General features: G+C 44.6%; 1 protein-coding gene across 3 annotated transcripts in view; it reads left to right on the forward strand.

The window, feature by feature from the left end:
• The window catches only part of LOC135920482 (USP6 N-terminal-like protein), a 236,858-nt gene extending 218,725 nt beyond the window's left edge, over positions 1-18,133 (forward strand). For 2 of the 3 annotated variants that reach the window (XM_065454750.2, XM_065454751.2), the window contains one exon: positions 3,442-18,133. The gene's annotated coding sequence lies outside the window, so the exon portion shown is untranslated. The remainder of the gene's footprint in view (positions 1-3,441) is intronic. The other variant, XM_070529008.1, reaches the window with a different exon arrangement.
• Positions 18,134-20,220: the final 2,087 nt, after the last annotated feature.

Genomic DNA, 20,220 nt, shown 5'->3' on the forward strand with positions numbered 1-20,220 from the left:
CACGGAGCGCAGCTATTCCATCACTGAGTGTAAGTGTCTGGCCCTAGTTTGGGCGGTTGCGAAATTCCGCCCATACTTATATGGCCGACCCTTTTTCGTTGTCACAGACCATCACTCGCTTTGCTGGTAATGCTCACTGAAAGATCCTACAGGAAGACTTGGTCACTGGGCCTTACGCCTCAAAGAATATTCGTATACTGTCACCTACAAATCTGGCCGACTACACAAAGACGCTGACTCTCTGTCTCGTTACCTGGTAGACGAGCCTGACGACACCGACCGCTGACGGAATTTTCTCAGTGTCTGCCTTCACTAACATCGCCGATTAGCAGTACTAAGACCTATCGCTGCGAGCACTCATCGAGCGTCTGCGCTCTACACCTACCGACGCATCCGTTCGCCGATATGTCCTTCAGGGCGGCATTCTGTACCGAAGGAACTTCCTCCCTGACGGATCTGATCTTCTTCTTGTCATGCCAAAACATCTACGACAGACTGACTGCAGGACATCTTGGGGTAACCCGCACGTACGACCGCGTCCGCCGCCACGTCTATGGGCCTGGTCTTGCTCGCTCCGTCCGACGCTTTGTTGCTGCCTGTGATCCCTGCCAGCTTCGGAAAGCACCTCAGGAGCTACATGCCGTTCATCTCCAGCCGATCACTGTCCCTGTGGAACTGTTCTTTTGTGTTGGATTAGACCTCCTCGGTCCCTTTCCGACGTCATCCTCCGAGAACAAATGGGTAGCTGTCGCAACTGATTACGCCACCCGATACGCTATCACGCGGGCTCTCCCTACCAGTTGCGCCACTGACGTCGCGGACTTTCTCTTGCGTGACATTATTTTGCTTCATGGCGCCCCACGACAGCTGCTTACTGACCATGGTCATAACTTCCTCTCGAAAGTTATCGCCGACATTGTGCGTTCCTGCTCCATTCAACACAAGCTGACTGCTTCATACCATCATCAAACCATTGGCCTGACAGACCGGGTAAATCGTACTCTTACCGATATGCTGTCCAAGTACGTTCCCAAGGACCACCACGACTGGGACATTGCCCTTCCTTACGTCACATTTGCTTATAATTCTTCCCGGCACGACACCGCCGGATTTTCTCCATTTTATCTACTGTACGGTCACGAACCGACCTTGCCCCCAGGCACGGCACTTCCTCCTGCTGCGATCTCAACAAACGGGTATGCGCGCAACGCCATCGCCCTCGCCGACCATACACGCCAGCTTGCCCGTGCTTGACTGACGGCCTCGCAAACCACTCAGCAGCGTCTGTACAACGCCTGCCATCGTGACATACAGTTTTCGCCTGGTAAGCTCGTGCTCCAGTGGTTGCCCTCTCGTCACGTCGGACTTTCAGAGAAGCTCCTTTCGCGATACCCAGGGCCCTACCGCGTGCTGCGCCAGGTGACGCCTGTGACGTGCGAAATTGCTCTTGTGAGTTCAACCCCGTCCTCTACTCTGGCACCTAGTGATGTCGTGCACGTCAGTAGGCTCAAGGCCTACTACACTGCTTCCGAGTCCGGCCTTTAGTCGCTCTGGGACAGCGCTTTTGCCGCCGGGGGTAGTGCTACGGAACAATATTTGCGATCACGAAGAGGCGAGCAGTGTGAAGACGACAACGACAATTAGAGGCTAGCGCGGGCTGTTGTCTCTTGGCCAAGTGCGGCGTATTTCCCTGTAAAGATGCTTGTATATAGCTTTTCGGCTGCGTCTTCCTACGTAACAATATCGTTATTATCGGCAAGTTTGCGGCAATAACTTAGCCATGTCCACTTTGAGGGGACAGAAACAGATGGGCGTGCTTAGCTGCCAGTGACATAGAAACACATAGCTGGCATGCTGCGGAAACTGCGGCATTTGTCTTCACTACTATCTTAACACAGTGCGTTTCCGCTAAGGGTGGGCGAATATTTTAGGTGTGTTACAAGCGTCAGTGTATGAATAGGGTACACTTCCAACGTATCAATGTAAACGTGGCTACTATCATTGCCGCTCGCGATTTGTTGCATGCCCACGAGTGCACATAAGAACAATCGAAAAGCGCCTTTTTTGTCGTTGTTGACCAGAACAATTATAAAGCGTACACATAATAAAAGCAAGTTTGGTTGTGCCTCTTTTTGTCATAGAAGTGCAGAAAGTGATGAAAGTAATGAAATGGGGCATCTGCTTAAGAATGTTTGGTGCGTGCAGACCGCTTGGTTTGTCTTGAAGAGTCGTTTGCGTAGCATTCGACAGATGGTAAGCGCAATCATTATTAGCTAGACTTGGCACACGACATATCGCTGCGGCAAGTTTGGGGTGCGATTGTTACATGGGAAATAAAAAAAATCATATTTTGACGACAAAATTCAGGGGTGCAATCATTACGCAAGTGTGATCATTATGCGAGTAAATACGGTACTACCCATAGTGATGTTCATGCTGTGCAGGAAAGCAGTAGCTTTGCAGATGTGAAAATGGGTAAGTTCCTATTGTACAGGGAGCGCATGTTCATGCTTATTGCCGCAGGCACCTGGTTCATTCATTACTGCGTTCTTCAGGCTCGCGAAGCAATGGTTCTCATGCAGTATGAGCATGCAGAAGCCTCCTCATATTTGATTATTAAATTCGATCAGCTTTATTGTGCAAGTAAGGTTGTCTAGTGTGTGTTCTACTGGTGCTGGAGCCTCTGCCTGCTTTGTTCAATTCCTGTGCACTGCTGTACAGTAATGTGAAGTGTTAAACAATATTGTACTGTAATGATTAAGGATACGTGCACAGGCAGTGTTCAAAATGTATGAGGCTGGACTGCTAGTCAAACTTTGGTTGAAGGTCAGTCTGAAATTGACTCTTGTGCGAGTGAAAGCCCCACTCGACAGAAACAATTGCTCATCATAGTTTGTAGTCCTAGAGCTGTCAAAACACTCAAGGATAAAAGCAACCAAAAATAAAGTTGCACGTCACATTAGTCGAACACCATCATCAAAATAACACCCACTCGGGAGTGCCTTTTTTGAGACATCACTAGCACAGCCTAGATGTTGGATCGGAAAATTAGATAACCCGACACAAGCTTCTGTGTCTTCACTGCTGCTCTCATTTAAAAATGATGTTCTCAAGTCGACCAAAGTGAAAATTTTTCATCGTGGTATTGAGGAAGTGCTAGGAGCACAGGAGGCTAGTTTCGACAATAACCACAAATGCAAGTTTTACACTCCCCGGCGGGGCAAAAATTCGCAAATCTGATAAATAGTTAAAGTTCAGTTGTCATTTCAGACAGCACATGGCATTGTTGGTAGAATTCGAACAGAAATAACAGAATTGTTTAACAACACGGAAAAAAAACTGTCAATCAAATTGATTGATTTCTATGGGCACGATAGCGAAAGAGCTAAAAGGATGCCGGACAGGGGTGTCTAAGTGTGGATTCTAAATTTCTCTTCTCAGGTTACACTGAAATGGGCCAGAGCAACATGGCGCCTCGTCAGAGCATGGCCATTCAGCTGTATGCTGCTCTGCAGGGCTGCCGATCAACTGAGCTGGCACGTCTGCCACGTCTTGGCCACAGGTGTCGGTGGCCTCGGCTACTGCCACCGACTTCTCACCCCCCACCCCTTGCTGCTTCTGTTGCGAAAAGCAACGAGTGCTCCTCTGGCACACGAGATGATTACTAAGAGAAAAATTCTACTGTCACGAGTGCACCCTGTGGGTGTAAGCCACAAGTGGCAACCCTGTGTTGTCAGTCAGGATATGCTATCAGGTGAACACCAGTGTTCCCAGTTGCAGACAACATGCTCGTTGCTGAAAGCATGTGCCCATGGTTTGTGTTACATACCAAATGCTGCAGATTCGAGGAGCACCGGGTACACTCAACTTTTATGTAGGCAAAAAATTTGGCTCCATTTGCACTAAGATTTGGCAAAGAGGTGGTGTTTTCGTGGTGCACTCCATTTAGTGCATTTCGGTTCATTACTTGAGTGTTCCACCTGGGAAAAATCAAAACTATGTGCCATCTGCTGTGGCAGCATACAAGAAACTGTAAGCATGAATGGAACATCACTACAATGCCGTGAAATTAACTTCTTTGTTTGGCATTGCCGAAAGTGAATCGTACTTCTGAAAGCAAGTATTTATTCCCTACGCAAGTAGTAATACACCCAAAAATGGTCTTTAACTTTGTGTACAAGGAAATGCCATATCTGTGAATAATTGAAGTGCAAATGACCCGGCTGTTGAGCTGAAAAAGTTGCATATACTGTGTGCCCCTGGTTACTCATTGTTCGGTCTAACCTTGCAAACAGCAACCCTGGTTCAGCAGGGAAGCATTCTTTGAGCCACGGACATGGGCAACTTGCCAGCAACTCCACGCGGCCCAACAGGCACGTTGCAACCTCACCGATACTTTTGTCACTAGGTTGCTCATTAGTTTGCCAGTGGCCTGGCAAACTTGCGTGCGAGTTCTTTCTCGCAAAGTTGCTTGCTGGCTTAGGTACGGCTGGCAGATCTGACCCCTGGCATCGAAGTCTTTTATTGCTTGGGTTGGTTTTCAAGCATGCGCAGGTTACCTTACGGGTTGCACTGAAGTCACTCAGGCCATTCTGAAGCTGGCCATTCTTAGTCATCTCTATACTTTTTTGTGTGTTTTGCATTGCGGAGTGGGTTTCTTACTCCTAGAAATGTAAAATTTGTGTTGAAGTGGGAAGCAGAGATGACATACTCTTAAGAGTCGTGCAGATTTTGCACATTGTTTGCAAGCACGAATTTCCTTGCATGGCCTGCAGCCTGAATTCGTGCATTTGTTTAGTTATAAAGAATTACTGGTGTTGAAAATGAACATCACCATCCCTGCTTCATTATGGACTCGGTCGTTTCTTGATGCGCTGGGTTTCGTCATCCTGACATTGATCACACGGGGCTTACAGAACACGCTATATGTAAGGGACCCTTGCAATGCATTGTTGTTGCAACATGCAATGCATGTTTTTGTGCATGTATTAAATGCTGTAGGTGCACTCTTCTTTGTTTTTTGATGGTTTACGAATGGCAGCAGTACTTTGAGCCTTGCATCTTGGCACAGAGTTGGCTGACAGGCAACACTGCCTGTTGAGATGTGACTGCTCGGACGTTAAGCCCTCTGAGCTTGAAATTTAGGCACGTGACTTTGTAAGGGTCCTTGGTTTTACCTTGTCCTAATTTCACTGATCCTAGGCAGATTATGTAGTGCCAAATCAGTTTTTTTCTGGGAAGTGCGTGTGTGTGTACGTGCCTTTGTTTTCATTTTTTTTTTCTTTATTGAACTAACTTATCTTGATGACCGTTATCTTGTATAGGAATTGTTGCATGCGACAGCTGAAGGGCTTTTGTTGTTGTGTGATCCATAACGTAGGGGTTGTGAATGGTATAAAGGACATTTCCCGAGTGGCGTCGTAGCCCGAACTCTATACAGGCCAAATTTTTTGCTGCAAACAGCGACGGGGTGCCATTGTTCTGTGCTGCCTTATACACCTATCCTAAGTGTAGGAACCAACTACTAGCATAAACTTGCGTTGCTATGTGCATAAGTTTGAGAGTTCCCTTACCTTATTGTCTCTTGGGGACATTGGCAGTGTTCCACGCTCATGGCACAGATATCGCTGTCGTGGATGTCCGAACTTTTTTCACTCACCAACTCCAAATGAAGACAGGAATAAAAATAGATTCAGTGCCCATGCAGTGTGAATCTGTCTTAAACTTCCTTCTATCAGAAGGCCAGAGCTGTGAGCCTCGGTTCAGCAAGACTTGGGTCGGTATGGAAACCATTGCAGGAATCGGACAAGGACAGAAGCTGAGGCACAAAAATGTGTACGAATGTGTACTGTTTATTAAAGATTTATTTTTTGGCTAAGCAGTTTGTATGCCGAAACGAACTGTTGAACGCAGTCAATAATGTAGTTCTTTCTTTTTTTAAACTTTATAGCACACTCTGGTACAAGTGGTACAAGTTGCTCATCTGTTGCCTTGTCCAAGAAAAAGATAGCTATGCATAATTTTTTTTCGTACTGCCCATGAACGATGCAGAGAAGAAAGAAAGCATCAAATCAACTCGACGTTTGTTAAAAAAAAGGTGCGTCTGTTTGGGACTCGGCTTCTGTTGTCCGATTCACCGAGACTTCAGGGTCCACCTCGCCTCCAGTCAGTGCATTCCTTTTCACTCCCTCGAGAGGCATGGCTGACAGTGCCTGCCCGCAGTCATTTTGACAAACGCAAACAGTGTGTCATCTGTTGTACTAAATCTAAAACATACAGGAGGTTGCTTGCATTTCTTTGAACCTCGGCGAAGCGCAGAAGTGTCACCCGTGGAAGTCCCGGTTTTTCCACGAAACCAGATCGAGAATCCTTGGTTTGTATGTGGCAAGGGAAAGCTGGAGCCAGAATTACCTCTGGTATCCCATCACTGTACATGAACAGTTTTCAAAGCCCTAGTACTAGCATCAACATGCAGTGTATAGCACTACATGCTACAGCGACCAGGGTTTGTAGCACTTATTGAGACCCTCGGGCATTAAAGTGCCATTTTTGCTTTATTTGGTTTTCTTTTTTGCTAAGCTTAAATGCTAGACATCTGGCCATTGTGCAGTCCGAAAATCAAGCTAATCCTATCCTGTTGAAACATTTTGTTGAGCCTTTCTCGATTCTTTCTTTTGTATGCAGTTAAGAAAATATTTATTCTCAGTTGTTTAAAACAATGTTCTGTTTTCAAACTCCTCCAAAACCCTTTTCAATTTTCTAGAAAATTACCGATGCAAACCCAGTATTGTCCCTGAATGCACAGTTGTGATCTTCAATGTGCATTCTTTTGCGAGAGTATCGTTCTACACCACTGACAATATTCCGAGCTTCAGAGATCCAAAGCACAGTGGACGTTGTGTTTTGTCCTTGACTAGCTTTTTTGTTTTTCATTGCAAGAATATATCGTGCTGCTGTTCACGTTCCACGTTTTGGCAATGTAATAGGGACATTTTGCTGGGCCAACTTTTCCAGCCATAATACCGAATACTCCTGCTGCCGAAAAAGGGAGTTTATGCACTTGCCTGAGCTGATGCATTTTGCCTAGTGAGATGAACTAAAAGGACTGAATGGACAGGACAGCATTGGTACAGCGCAAAAAATACACTGCAAAGGACAGGCATGGCAGTGCTGACCTGCAACTAGCATTCGTTTAGACTGCATCAGCTGTACGTGTACCCTGCCGCATTGAGCAACCAAATGAAACTGTGCACAGCACATGCACAGGCCTGAACGTACCTGTCGTGAAAGCCACATCCTTAACTGTATCATTTGCATGGTCATCAAGATGGCCAACTCGCCAAGACTGAGGTCCCATTAAACTAAAGTGAGCACTTGCCTTCAAGTGATGCTTTCACATTGACACCATTTTATTGTAATTCAATCGATCTTTTCCATTATTTGTTTGTGATAGATAGAATGTGGCAGTAAAGTCTTTGTTCCTCTTCACATTGCATAGCGTTGCCTAACACGGCTTTTATGAAGTCATATTTTAACTCGTGAGTTCTCAGCATTCCGGAAGGTTGTCGTTGTCTGGTACTTGGGCCACATCTTGGACCCACACGAAAATTGGCACTGTTTTCTAAGTGACTAATCACTTTGGTGGAATGGCGAGGGCACAGCAGCACATCATTTTATTTATAAGTTGGGACAAGAGTTTGCGCAAAACAGTCAATTTGGACATATTGTGTTTTTGTACAGATAAGCCGCCCCTGCATATAACCCATCGGTTAAAACAAAGTATGTGTGTAACTTGTGCAGATAGCCTTGGACAATGATGTTTGACTCAATGACCTACAGTACACGATAATGAGGGAGAGATCATAAGGGTAGCCTGTTGGGAAATATTGTACGCGGTTTTCTAGCACAGAATTTCTTGAAAACACACAGTTAATAGAACAACATAGGTAAAGTTGAAGGTAGGGCACTGGACTTAAGACACAAATACACATCAGCTATTTATAACCATTACTAAGCATGGACTGGTGCTTCATTTGTGTAGTGGTACAGTGTGGTACACTTCTGCCATCTTGGATGCTTACTGTATAGACTCTTGTAAGGGCCCCACCCATAACTTTGCAGCCATAAATTTGGTTTTAAAAAATCCATCTGAAAAGCAACCGCATTTGGTGCCCTGATGCCACTGATGCACATCATTGAATTTTCATGCGCTGTGCACTTCCACGAACCCCCACCAGATAGCGAGAGCTGTGCGTTGACCTATGATGCAGTGGCACAGTTGAGGATCTGGAGTGTGCTGGCACTTGGCAGCATTTTGACCAATAGTTCGGTCCTGTGTAAGGGCCGCACCTCGTCAAAATTGTGGAAGAAAAAAGTGCGGCCCTTGCACAAGTTCATACAGTATCTAAATGGCGAGTGTAAAAAAAAAAAAAGATTATTGTAGGAAGAAAGTAACCAGAAAAAACATGCTGCGCAAGGTAATCAGATGGCAGTGTACTTATTTTGTTCAGTGCTTTTCAGAGACATGCTTTCAAATAATTATTGATGCTGTGATGAATGAAGGTGAGAGCACCAGTTTGCAGGAAATCGGGCCAATACGAACTAGTCGCTTCCTTAATCTTTTTTAACTTTTTTTGCATGCCATATGTAGGCAATTGTTCTGCTGTGTATATTTGCGGGTTAATTATAAATCTGGTGTAAAGGAAACTTATGTTCCTGTACTTCACTAATTAGTTTCAGCACTGGCCAGAAGCATGTGCACAGCCACAAGTACTCACCTTTAGAATGCATCCATGCTGCCTTGGTCATCTAAAGCTGCTAGCTGGGTGCAGTGACTAGTGCATAATTGACAACTAGTGAGTTTTCACCTGCTTCTGTCTGCGAGTCCGCACAACTCTCTCCATGACTGCCAGAGCTTCCATGTCTTTCCGTGGCTGGAGGACATTGTGGGGCCTTGCCTGTGAACAGCATGGCCGAGACATATCCAAACGAGCAACGCTGTCGCTGGACAGAAGTGTGCATTGTGTTGCTTTGTGTGCACTCAATACTCAGTGAGTGGGTTGGCCTCGACGTGTAAATAGTGCAGTCTTGTAAATGGTCTGCTGGAACTTAGCCCATCATTTATTGCTGCATACCGCACATTGCTTGTCCAATTGCTGCATGTGTTCTGTGGCTTCTGGTGCGTCCATCCATGCCTGGCCCTGGCTAGAACCCTGCACGTGCTGACGCATATTTGCACGGATACCAACTTTATATTTTGTTCTTGTAGCTTCCATCCTAAAGCTGATACTATCACATTGGGTGCCACACAGCAAACATAAGAACCACCTTTTTTTTTTCTGCTGCTGTGCAATTAATCACCACATGTCTAACCCATAGAAGAAAAGCATAACCTTTTTAGCCCTGTGGGCGAGGAGAAAATGATTGACCAAACTAGCAATTTACAGGCGTTTGTTCTGCAATGTTTAGGGGCCTATCATTCGAGCCTGTAACTGTGGTTGCAGTATACATCATCAGGTCACATTATAGTCACTGACAATGCATCTCTTTAAATTTTGTTGGGCACTTCATAAAGTTAGCTTCAGCATTATAATTTTCAGTGCAGTTTCACTCTGATGAAGTGCTCTCTGTGCCTAGGCTGGTGTTGGTAGAGAGAGTTTAGATAATTTTGATCTGGCATGTTGGGCATGCCATGCCAACCCATGCGAATGACTTGCTCTACTTAAAGAGTCTCTGTTAGGTGCAAGAAAGTGAGAAAAAAAAAACTTCAGTTTAGCACTTCATAATGTTCTGAAGTGTGGCACCAAGGAGCACAACAGTTCATGCCTCACAAGCTGTTTCTAGAGAAACCACTGTTCTAAAATTGCAGGGCTCTTTCCTGCAGTTCTTAAGGTATTCAGCGATAATGTGGCATGTGCGACTTCTGATGTGCAAGCTGCTGACGGCGTTCAACTCATCATAATTGCTCAGATTGTGCTGTTGAATCTTTCCTCTCAAGAAGGTTGTGGCAAAAATGACTGCTTTTGCTTCAGGGCTGTCCAAGTCGAGCGCTTTGCACTCAAGGTGAAATGCTGCCAGCTCGGAGGGTGCTAGACTTTGTGAGAAGCAAATGTTGTTCTGCTATTCTATTTAAGCGCGATGATGGACATGCAACGATGCGCTGACAAATTTTAATCAGTTCTCTACATAATCCTTGGATACATTAGTTCTGAAAGGTGGATTAGTACTATTTTGCAATAGTAGCACAGTTTAAAAATTCCATTGTGACTAACAGTGGCACTTGCTTTCATTTGCTGCCAGTTAAAGGTGCAGTTATAAGTAACCGTTCGTGATTTCTTCAAACGCAAGACTAATTTGGCCATTAGAACCATTATTTTGCTGTTTTATGAGAATATGCCACTTCTGTCACCTTCTTAAGATTTCCCTTAGCCCAAGAGTGGGCTAATCACTATAAATTTACCACTAGAAACCAAGTTTGTAGTGGTAGCTCGTAAAAACAGCTTGTCTCTTTTAAATGGTCAAGTTTAATAGTTCAATTCTTGTTATTCTGCGGCAGTTTTTGTCATGTTTGGATTGCAGATATTCAAGATGCGCACATTCTATTTTGTGTAATATTGATAATGGGTAAAACCTTCACAGCATTGCTTTGCTGGCAAGTGTGAAATTGTAATTTCGATTGACAGAAAAGATTTTTCTACCAAACGTGCGTATAAGAGTACCAGGAAGTACCTGCCTCTACTAGTTGAATCGCTGGTTTGCCAATACTCCTAATTTTGTGCAGATGGGCTATTTCGTAGTGCATGCAGTTTAATATCACCATTAGTTGCGGTACTTGTCTGTTTCCTTCAGACAAAATCACGAGTCTGTGTCTGCGGTGATGCATCAGAAAGGGTGTTGATTTCACTTCAATGGAAAGGTAGCGCCATCTGTCATTGTTAGCACAAAACACAGCCTCCCCTGTTTGGCCATTACAGTGAGAGCTGGCGCCACTGTTTCATTCTGCTTTTTTCTTTTCTTTCGTCTCCCATACTTCTGACTCAGTTCATACAAAACAGGCAAGTACTGGTACTAAACTGCATTCACCATGAAGTGCTGCTTTTGTGCCAAATTTGAGATCAAATGTGTTATGTTCGCAAGAGCAGTGACATACACCTGACCTTCCTATTCATGAAGCATCCGGTACACTAAGCAGGTTCAATCTTAGGCGAGACCTTTTTGGCAGCATTGCACTTGAACCAATGTATGTTCTAGTCCAAATGCACAGAGCAATAAGAGCGATTCCCTAGCTAGAATTACCAGGCAATACGCAGGAACTGCTGCTTTTGGTGGACACGACATGCAGATAATACAACAGGAAAAATGTATAGCCTCCAGAGCAGCCATTTTTGCCTTTTTAATCCCTTCTCTGTGCAGCTTGTCTCTGCCAATCACTCATCCTGCCTCGAGTTCCAAGTTTGTTGAGCCTGATAATTCTCCATTGTGCACCAGCTGATGAAGCCCTGCCACAGTCTGCTTCCTTTGCAGCTCTCGCATTTGCTATTCTCCACTTCTAGTAATTCCACGATACATATCCATGCTTCTTCTACTAGCAGTGTGTGTGCGAGGACCGTACAGCGTGAAAACCTCTGGAAAGCCAGGGTTTTCAGGAAGGCTGAGTATAAATGTTGCACTATGCCTTCTTGCAGTTTGATTGCATAGTTAGCAGATTTAAAGAAACGCACATTGGATGTGATGATTGTTGCAGGCATGCTGTCTGTTCCACTGTGCTTTATAAATTTCATTGCTTAATAAAAACAAGGTGTTGACACTGGAAGAGGCAGACATGAGGCACTCTCAGTGTGTAGTATGCCATTTCATCTTGCACATGTTGCAGGCAGGATTACCAGGGGGAAAAAAAATAGCACATGTAAGTGAAGCATACATGTTTGCTCACTTTGTGTGCTTCTGGTTCATTTAGCTGCTGTGCAATCTGCACACTTCGCAATAGCTTCAACCAGTGTGCTTCGTTAGGCATCGAATTCTACTTTGGCATCCGTTCTGCTCAGACACAGCTGACCCAGCCCTAAGCAAGCGTTGCAATGCTAACCACGCAGTGCTCTTCTCTTCAGCCCCTGCAACAGGCAAAAAAAGAAAAAAAAATGCCAGACTTGTAACAGCCTGCACATAAACTGTTGGAACAGGCCCCTGCTTCTTCCACTTTTCTCGCTGCACTTTGCATTCACTTCGGGGGTTTGTGAAGTGCTCCGTACTGTACAGACTCTGCCAGAGCTTTCATGCAAGCCTTTTTGTCTTCAGTCATCCCCCAATTCCTGTACCTTTGGCGCTCAAATTACTCAAATGAGGATAGCCTTACTTCTTAAAAAATATGCACATCAGATCTTCAGAGGTTCAACTCTCTGAATTGCAAATTACCTATCTCTTCCTGTTTGCCCGTGAGAGCTACTCAAAGTTAGCTAAATGCGTGTGTCTGTGTCATTACATTGCATGCATTACTTACAAACTCCTTTTCACAACTTGACTGCATATTGCAGGAAGTTATTAACTATGGTGAAACTGCTACTACTATTACTTCATATGGAAGGAAAGTGACCTAGTTCACAATGCGTTTTGTTGTAGAGTGTCGGCGGGACTTAAATCTGCCGGAACCTGTCTGGCAATACTAGTGAAAGGCGCCTTTTAGTAACAAGGGGAGTCAATAATTCAAGACTCAGTAAAGCAGTGAACTGGGCTGTCGGTGTAATGTGGTAACTGCATTTAGTAAAAATTTTTTTGTGGGTGCTCCTTGTTTCATTGTGTTTTTGAAACCTTACCAAGCACATTTATTTCGTTATAGATATATTACTGTTGATCTGTACTAAAACAGCAGTGTTGACTGCATACAAACATATTAAAACATTAAATAATCCTCCGCAGGTAGGGTAAATAAAATCTAAGTTGTTCAAGGCTGTCATTAATTTGAGTGGCTTGTGCTGTATTTTAACAATTAGGCTAATCTCTAGTGTTCGATAAAGCTTGAATTCTTTTAAGTTCTTGAACTATGTCAAAAATTGTAAGACACGAATGTTTTTACAACGCACACAGTGTAGCTCCTTGCGAAAGCAGCTAGGCGTGCCAAGATTTCCTGCTTTCATAGTCGTTGGCTTATGATTGACCGTGAAAGTGAAGTGTCGGGCCACTTGTATAGATTGACTAAAATATTACTTAGCCAGGACTGCAGTTATTTGCTGTGGCCTTGCAAGCACAGTGACTTGGGCGAGTTCTTATCGCACGATTTGATGTAACTTTCTTGAGCTTTTGTGTTTCACTTGATGACGTCATGCAGAGCAAGTGTGGTTAGCATTTTACTGGCAAAAGTCCTAAGCGGTTGTAACTTGTACAAGGACAATCTACTTGGTGAGTTGTCTCTGTCTGTGTCTGTACGGTTCTAGTGCAATTTTCAGGTATTTATTGTCATTGTGGCGGCATATTTTTTTTACATTGGTTTTAGTCTTTCATGGTAGCACGATGAGCGCACAAAGCACTCTATCGCTGAAACACTCAAATGCTGCTGAATCCAGTCTGTGCCAGGAATGCTCTCTTACCGCTACAATATGTGATGAACAAGTGAAATGCAAGTGAGAAACTGAAATATAACACCTACAAGTATACCAATAACTCGAAAAAGTGAGTTTGCACTGCTACGTGCATAACCGCCAAGAATGCTGCACTCCTCGAGCTAGGTGTACAAACTGCAGTCGCACCGATATCGCGCGAAGCGATGAAAGGGTAAATAAGAACACGTTTCAGTTGGCCTGCTTCATTAGTTCACGTGGGCTCTGTGGAGGCCTTAAGACAATTTTTTAGCAAATTTCTGTGTCCAACTCGTAACATTGTCGTTACTTGTTTTGAAATATTGGGAACAAGAAAATGTGTTGGTTGGCAAACGTTGTGCTTGGACATAAGTCCCTCATCCAATTGGCTGCACTGGCACACGTTGCAGTTCTTCCACTGGCTTCAACAGCATCTTGTAGAGTACATCTGTTTGTTTGTTCTTTATTTAACTTCGGTGTACATATATACCTATACATATTCTAGATATACATATGTGTAATAGCACTTGAGCATCCTTTCAGACTTGCTCGACGACTGTGGCCATGCAATACTTGTCTCTTGTCCCCTGAGCCTGCCCCTACACTTAACGCAAGCGAGTGATGACCTCTGCTCCTTAGGAGCAGGCAGCACGAAAGGCGGGGCAGGTGCATTGTGATGACTGGATGGGGACGCTGTGCTTTCATTGGTCGCAGACATGCCACTGCACGTGTCTTTTGGACATCGAGTCCCAGCCTTTCCTTGAGGAGAAATCACTGCTTGCGGTTGTTGCTGCAACAATTGTGGCTCAATGCGCCACCCTCAGCGGGGCGACGAAATTCGCCAAAATCACCGTGACGTCGCATCACCAACAGTGACATGTGGTGGAACCTGTGGCTAGTGATAACCACCGAGGGGCTTAGTTGGTTCTGCGGACACTGGCATATAAAGTGTACTACAACAAGCTGCCAACAGGAGGTAGAAAGCAGACGTGCTCTACTCTTGCTTCAGATATGGCATTTTGGACAGAGCACTTTTTCTTCCTTTCATGTTACCTGTCGCTTGACTGAGTGAATTGCAGAAAAGTTACCGCATTGTTCTGATTTAATGTTCCATTTTATTTGCTTCAATGTCTTGTGCATCGCAAGTCATTACTTCTGTAAACCAATCAGTGTACTGTGCACATACTGCCGTGCCAGAGTGAAATGCAAGCTACAAGGTGCACTTGCTACATTTGCCAGTGGGTACTTGTGGGGGCACTAGTAGCTGGTGATGCCACATCAAGTAATTCAGTGTAACAGATGTGTACTACTTCATTTCTTCCATTAGACATAATGCCACATTGTGCGAATTATACTAGAACATCTGGCCCCAAGGAATGTGTGCAGTTGTGTGCATGCATCGGCCACTCCAGGGCAGCATGGCTTTCTTTGTTGATGCCATTGCCCTGCTACTTTCTGCAAGGGCAGCAGGATTCTTTCATGCTCCTGTGTAATCTTGTGTCCCTTGGTCACAACAATAAGCAGAGCCATCGACGTTGCACAAATTATCGCGCAGCAGTCTGTTAGATATACAAGTCGAGCAATACCTCGTAGGAAGTCTCGCACGATTCTGTGCAGACTGCAGCAAAGTGGTCGGTGTTGATGTACTTGTCAGTGGCACAAAAAGCACAGGACAGATTAAAGGTACGTGCACTCAGATGCGCATTGTTAACGGGGAGTCTATTTGGTTGAATAAATTGCTGGCAGCACCTGTCCTCTCTGTGTGTTGTTCTCGTTGAGGTCATTGTTTTTGTGCACAAGCTAACCCAGCAGCATGGTCTCGACGAAAACTGATATAAAGGTACAGTCACACAATTGCCTGTAAGCATTGTCCAGAATCATGTGACCATAGCTACATAAAAACAAAATGGGTTCTGAGGGCTGTGCACTCCACTTTGTCTGTCCCATGTTTTCTGCACCATTCACAAGTGTGTAGCAGTGCCTGGCAGAAGCTAGTGTGCCCAGTGCATGCATTGTGCTGCTCAGTAGGACATCAGTCTGCAGGAGTGTGTTGCACCTGTGAACTTACAGCCTGTGCAGCCAGCGTCTCGGCAGCACGTGCAAGTGGACAAGGTTGCCAGGCTGCGTCTCCAGAGCAATGCTTTCACATGCGTCTCGTACATCTTTGCCCGGCCAGCCTAGCTGTTCGTTCAGTCCTTGCTGCTAAATCGTGCCTGTGACCTTCGTGTATCGAAATCAGTGTAATGAAACAACCCTGTGTATAGCATCTCTACCTAGATTTGTACATACTGTGGACTGATCAATGCCAACTTAGTTGCATAGCATTTGTAATCAGTTGGGGCCTGTTTTGTGCTAGCTTCTTAAGTATGTCTGTGTGCATTCCGACGAGATTGGTACAGGGCTAGACAATTGCAAAGTCTAATGGTACCAGTGCTTTAAACCCTACTGCCATATGTGATGGACCGCTGGGTGTCAGATGGACTTTTGCCTATACCAACTCCAAACGTGCATCTAGGTTCATATTCTGTTTTGTATTGTTGTTGTTGTTTTTTTCTCCTTTTTGAGCTTGCAATTCAATGGTGCTCTTTGACAAAAAACATGGAAACTTACTTGCCTTGTTTGCAGTAGAGTGACTAATGTGAAACATAGTATATACTGAAAAAGCGAACCCACATCTTTTTTTAATTTTTTGTGCATGGGCACCTGCCTTGGTTTTTCATTTTCACTTTGCAGTACAACAGTAACTTAGAGAATTTCAGCACATTTTCCAAACTAAAGCCTGCATTTTGTCACAGAAGCAGGACAAAGCTAACTGCGAGGAACACACACACGCGTAACTGTTGCTTGCAAAATCATATTCAGCATGGAATACTTAGTTTGCAATTGCACACAATTGCAGCCTTGTCTCTACAAAGGAAATGAACACCGTGCAGTGTAGTGTCTGCTTTGTAGACAAAAAAAATTATTCCCAGCTCACTTAATTATTCTTTTTGCTAAGAGAAGTGCAAAACCTACCACAAGGTACCAGTTACCATGAAATCTGAAACAGACAAGCTGTGTTGGCATCCTTCTGTAGTTCTGTGGCCACTTTAGAGTAGCCTGTGATTCATATTGAAGGGGAAGACTTTCACCCACCCATATGTAACACAAACCTGCAAAGGAAACTTGTACAGGTTTCTCAAAAAGCTTCACAGTTGACGAAAAATTTGTCCTGGTCTGCGATTGGAACCCAGGACCAACGCTTTTCCAGTGCGGTGGCTCCACCCCTTAGCTAACAAGCTAGCGGATCACAGTGTGAGATTGAATTAATCTACAACTCAGAGTGCAGGGACACAATATGGCAAGTCAGTTTTGCGAAACTCCGAAGTGTGGAGGAAAAACTGTCATCCACCCAAATGTAGCACACAGCTACAGAGGAACAGGTGGATGACAATTTTCCCTTTCATAACACTTCCTCCAACTTGCAAGATTCCGCAGAACTGACTTGCCATACTGAAAACATAAAAAATTATTCGGAGAAGTCTGGACGTCATGTTGGGTTGCCATTTAAAATGAAAGCTGATTGGATTGGTCAATGTACGGTTTTGAATATGTGCATACTCCCAAGCTGTGTTTGACATGAACATGCTCAGCAGGGAATGTTTACGACCTAGACTAGGGCTGACCACATTCACATTGGTGTTAAGCAGGGTCTCAATGGGAAAAGGCCAACAAGGCTTGCATCGAGTCCTCAAAAACATAAACATCACACATGTTCACGAAGGGTATCGACCATACATCAAGAAATGAGACGGAAAATAAACTGAAATTTGCGAACAGAAAGAACTGCTATAGAAGTGCAACAAAAAATCTAGTAATAAAATAATACTTGACAAAGCATTGTGACAGAGGCTGGAGAACTAGAAAAGCAACACACAAGATGCTTTACTGAACTTGAGTGCAGCACAGCACAAGATGGTGATAAATTGAAAACAGCTAATTTGCAAATATTCAGAGAATTGAAGAAATTTTTCGTGCTAGGGCGTGAAATGGCTGTTTATGCCTTGAGCCTTTTCTGCCAAGCACTTCATTCATTGGTTTGCACTGAGGTTGCTACAAGTGAAGCTGAGCTTCGGAGCTTGCATAAAGCAAGGCACATAAGAAAAAAGTGTGTTCCCATGCCATCTATTGACAACCTCTTGTCATTTTGTACGAGTTCTTTTCACTGTAAATATTTTGCTTTTTGGGAAGCCTCTGAAAGCAGTGGAGTAACAGATTATAGAGCAAAAAAAAAAAATCTGCATACTGAAGCAGGCTCCACATTTCTTCAGTGTAAAAAAAGCACACAAATTTATAAACAAAACATTGTGCCTGGTGGTCCAGTAGGATGACACCTGTCAACACTGAGGGAAGAGGTTTTTATTTTGCCTGGGAAATTTGTCAATTAACTTTGTGTTGGGAGGGCTTTAATCACAATGGAATCATTTGTGTGTTTGTACAGTAGATAACATGTGAAACATGACTTCTCTATATATATATGTATATGTAGAGCCTTTTGGTACTAAATAAATTAATTTTTATAATGATTGTTGATTCATCACTCCCTTCTTTTTTTGCTTATTCTACTCGGATTACTCGGTCTATTTTCAGTACCTTCAATCGCTGAAGCATTTAGGGAAGCGATTCATTCTCGGAAAAGGTTTAACATAACGTGTTTCTGACAGTCCACACTGGCATACACAAGCATGCCATGCTGCAGCTAATTCCTCAACTGTAAAATAAAGATATTAACTATTATGCCTGTGTTCACAAAATCCATCGTAATAATAAAACTGGTGTGGTCACATGCATATGGCAAATGTTTTGGTGCTCGCCTAAACATTTTCCATTTGAATATGAAAAAAATCTCGGTGCCCTTCCACTCTGTGAAGAAGGATGACCAGCCCGGCATTGCACTCTTCGGGATCACCCCACAAACGGGGAGGTGCTTAACGCCTGGTTCACCTCCATTGCGGGTTGGCCCGGCATTGCACTATCTCCAGGATCGGCCCGTATGGGGATTTTTTTTGCTTACCACAAGGACATGAAAATTTCTCGGACGGTAGAGGTATACAGCTTCACTGTAAAATTCATCAGACTTGTGCAGCCTCGGAGAGTCGTAACCCAATGTCAAGTGAAGAGAGAGCTTTAGCTCGGGGGACTCCCATCTAAATGCACGGTGACGGAAAAATAATTTTTCTTGGCAAGTGCAGCACTGAATTTGATAAGGTTTGTTGCATTTAGAAGAAAAATGTTGAAATCTAATGACTAGCTAGATTTTTTTGTTTAAGCCATTCCGGAAATTTAGAAGATTGTAAAATGTCGTGTATCCATTGGGAACTGTCCAACTCGAACAATACGTAAGACATTCGGCAGCATGTTACTCTCCTGTCGCCTGTGAAGGCAAAAGCCTGCAGCATATTTGGTAACGTATTGACCTGTACGACAGTCTGAGGGGTGCAAGGCATAACGAACCGCAGTGTGAAATGCACGTGTGGCGGCCCTCTAGGTCGACCTCCTCCTCAACGACACTTGCGACCACTTAATCCACAACTATCTAAAAGTGCGGCTTGCTTGTCGCCAGTAAGTCTGACGAATGTGTGCCACAACCTGAACATAATACCTCGTGACTGTTTGTTTGTCAGTCCTATTTTAGCTTCGTCTGGTAGTTTCCCTCTAACAAGGCACCATCGATGGGGCGCATCGGTGGCTCCTTGATGTTCAGAGACGTAATTATGGGGTCATGTAAAGTAGCAGGAGATGTACTGCAGCTATTTAATGGCATCGTGGTTGTGGAAAACCAAGTCTATGCACGTTACCCTGTTTGTAGTGACTCTTGGGAGTGACCCAAGTCCAATCCTAGCTCTCGCTCCACTTCGGTTCCCCACTTTGATCACCAACTAGGAGCATGGGTCTAAGTAAGCGGGTTGTGTGTCGGGCGACATGCTTTTGCTTCTGAGATGTTTGGAACAGCGATGGAACGCGACTGCGCGAGCGGCCACTTCTATTTATTTCCCAGCCGGACACCATGTTTCTGTACATTGTATGCATGATCTAATGAATGTATGCACTGTACGCTTCACTTTGCTGAGCGCTTGTAACCTCTACATTACGACAGAGGTGAACCTTGCATTTTTTGCTTGCTTAGCAGTGTATGAGCCAATACTGAAGATGATAGTTTTATACCATTGGAGGGGACGACGCGTTTTTTTTTGGGGGGGGGGGGATGAATGTAATTGTTCCCCACAAATGTAACAACTTTCAAATCAGGTGGTTGCCTTGTATGAAAACGCTTCTGTATTTTACATGTATTTGGGTAGGAAAGTCAGAGTTGGCCTCGTGCTAAACCTTAAACTCCCGTCAGCGCGAGCGAGCGCGGGCGACCAGATAACGTCACAATTGTTGCATGCGCCGACGCTACTCTATGCAGTGGCGGCACCATGCGGCGCGTCGTAGAAGCCGCAGCGGAAAAAAAAAAAAAGCAGCGCCCGGCAGGCGGCTCGGCTGGCTCGGCAGCTCCGGCGCTCACTCCGGCGGCGCCCGCTCAAAGCAGACGACAAGCAGACGACACGGGTGTTTGCTTCAGCGGGCACGCCGTAACCGAACTGCGTAGGTGCGCGCACTCAAGAAAACT

This window comes from Dermacentor albipictus, unplaced genomic scaffold (assembly GCF_038994185.2).
Source record: "Dermacentor albipictus isolate Rhodes 1998 colony unplaced genomic scaffold, USDA_Dalb.pri_finalv2 scaffold_16, whole genome shotgun sequence".
NCBI lineage: Eukaryota > Metazoa > Arthropoda > Arachnida > Ixodida > Ixodidae > Dermacentor > Dermacentor albipictus.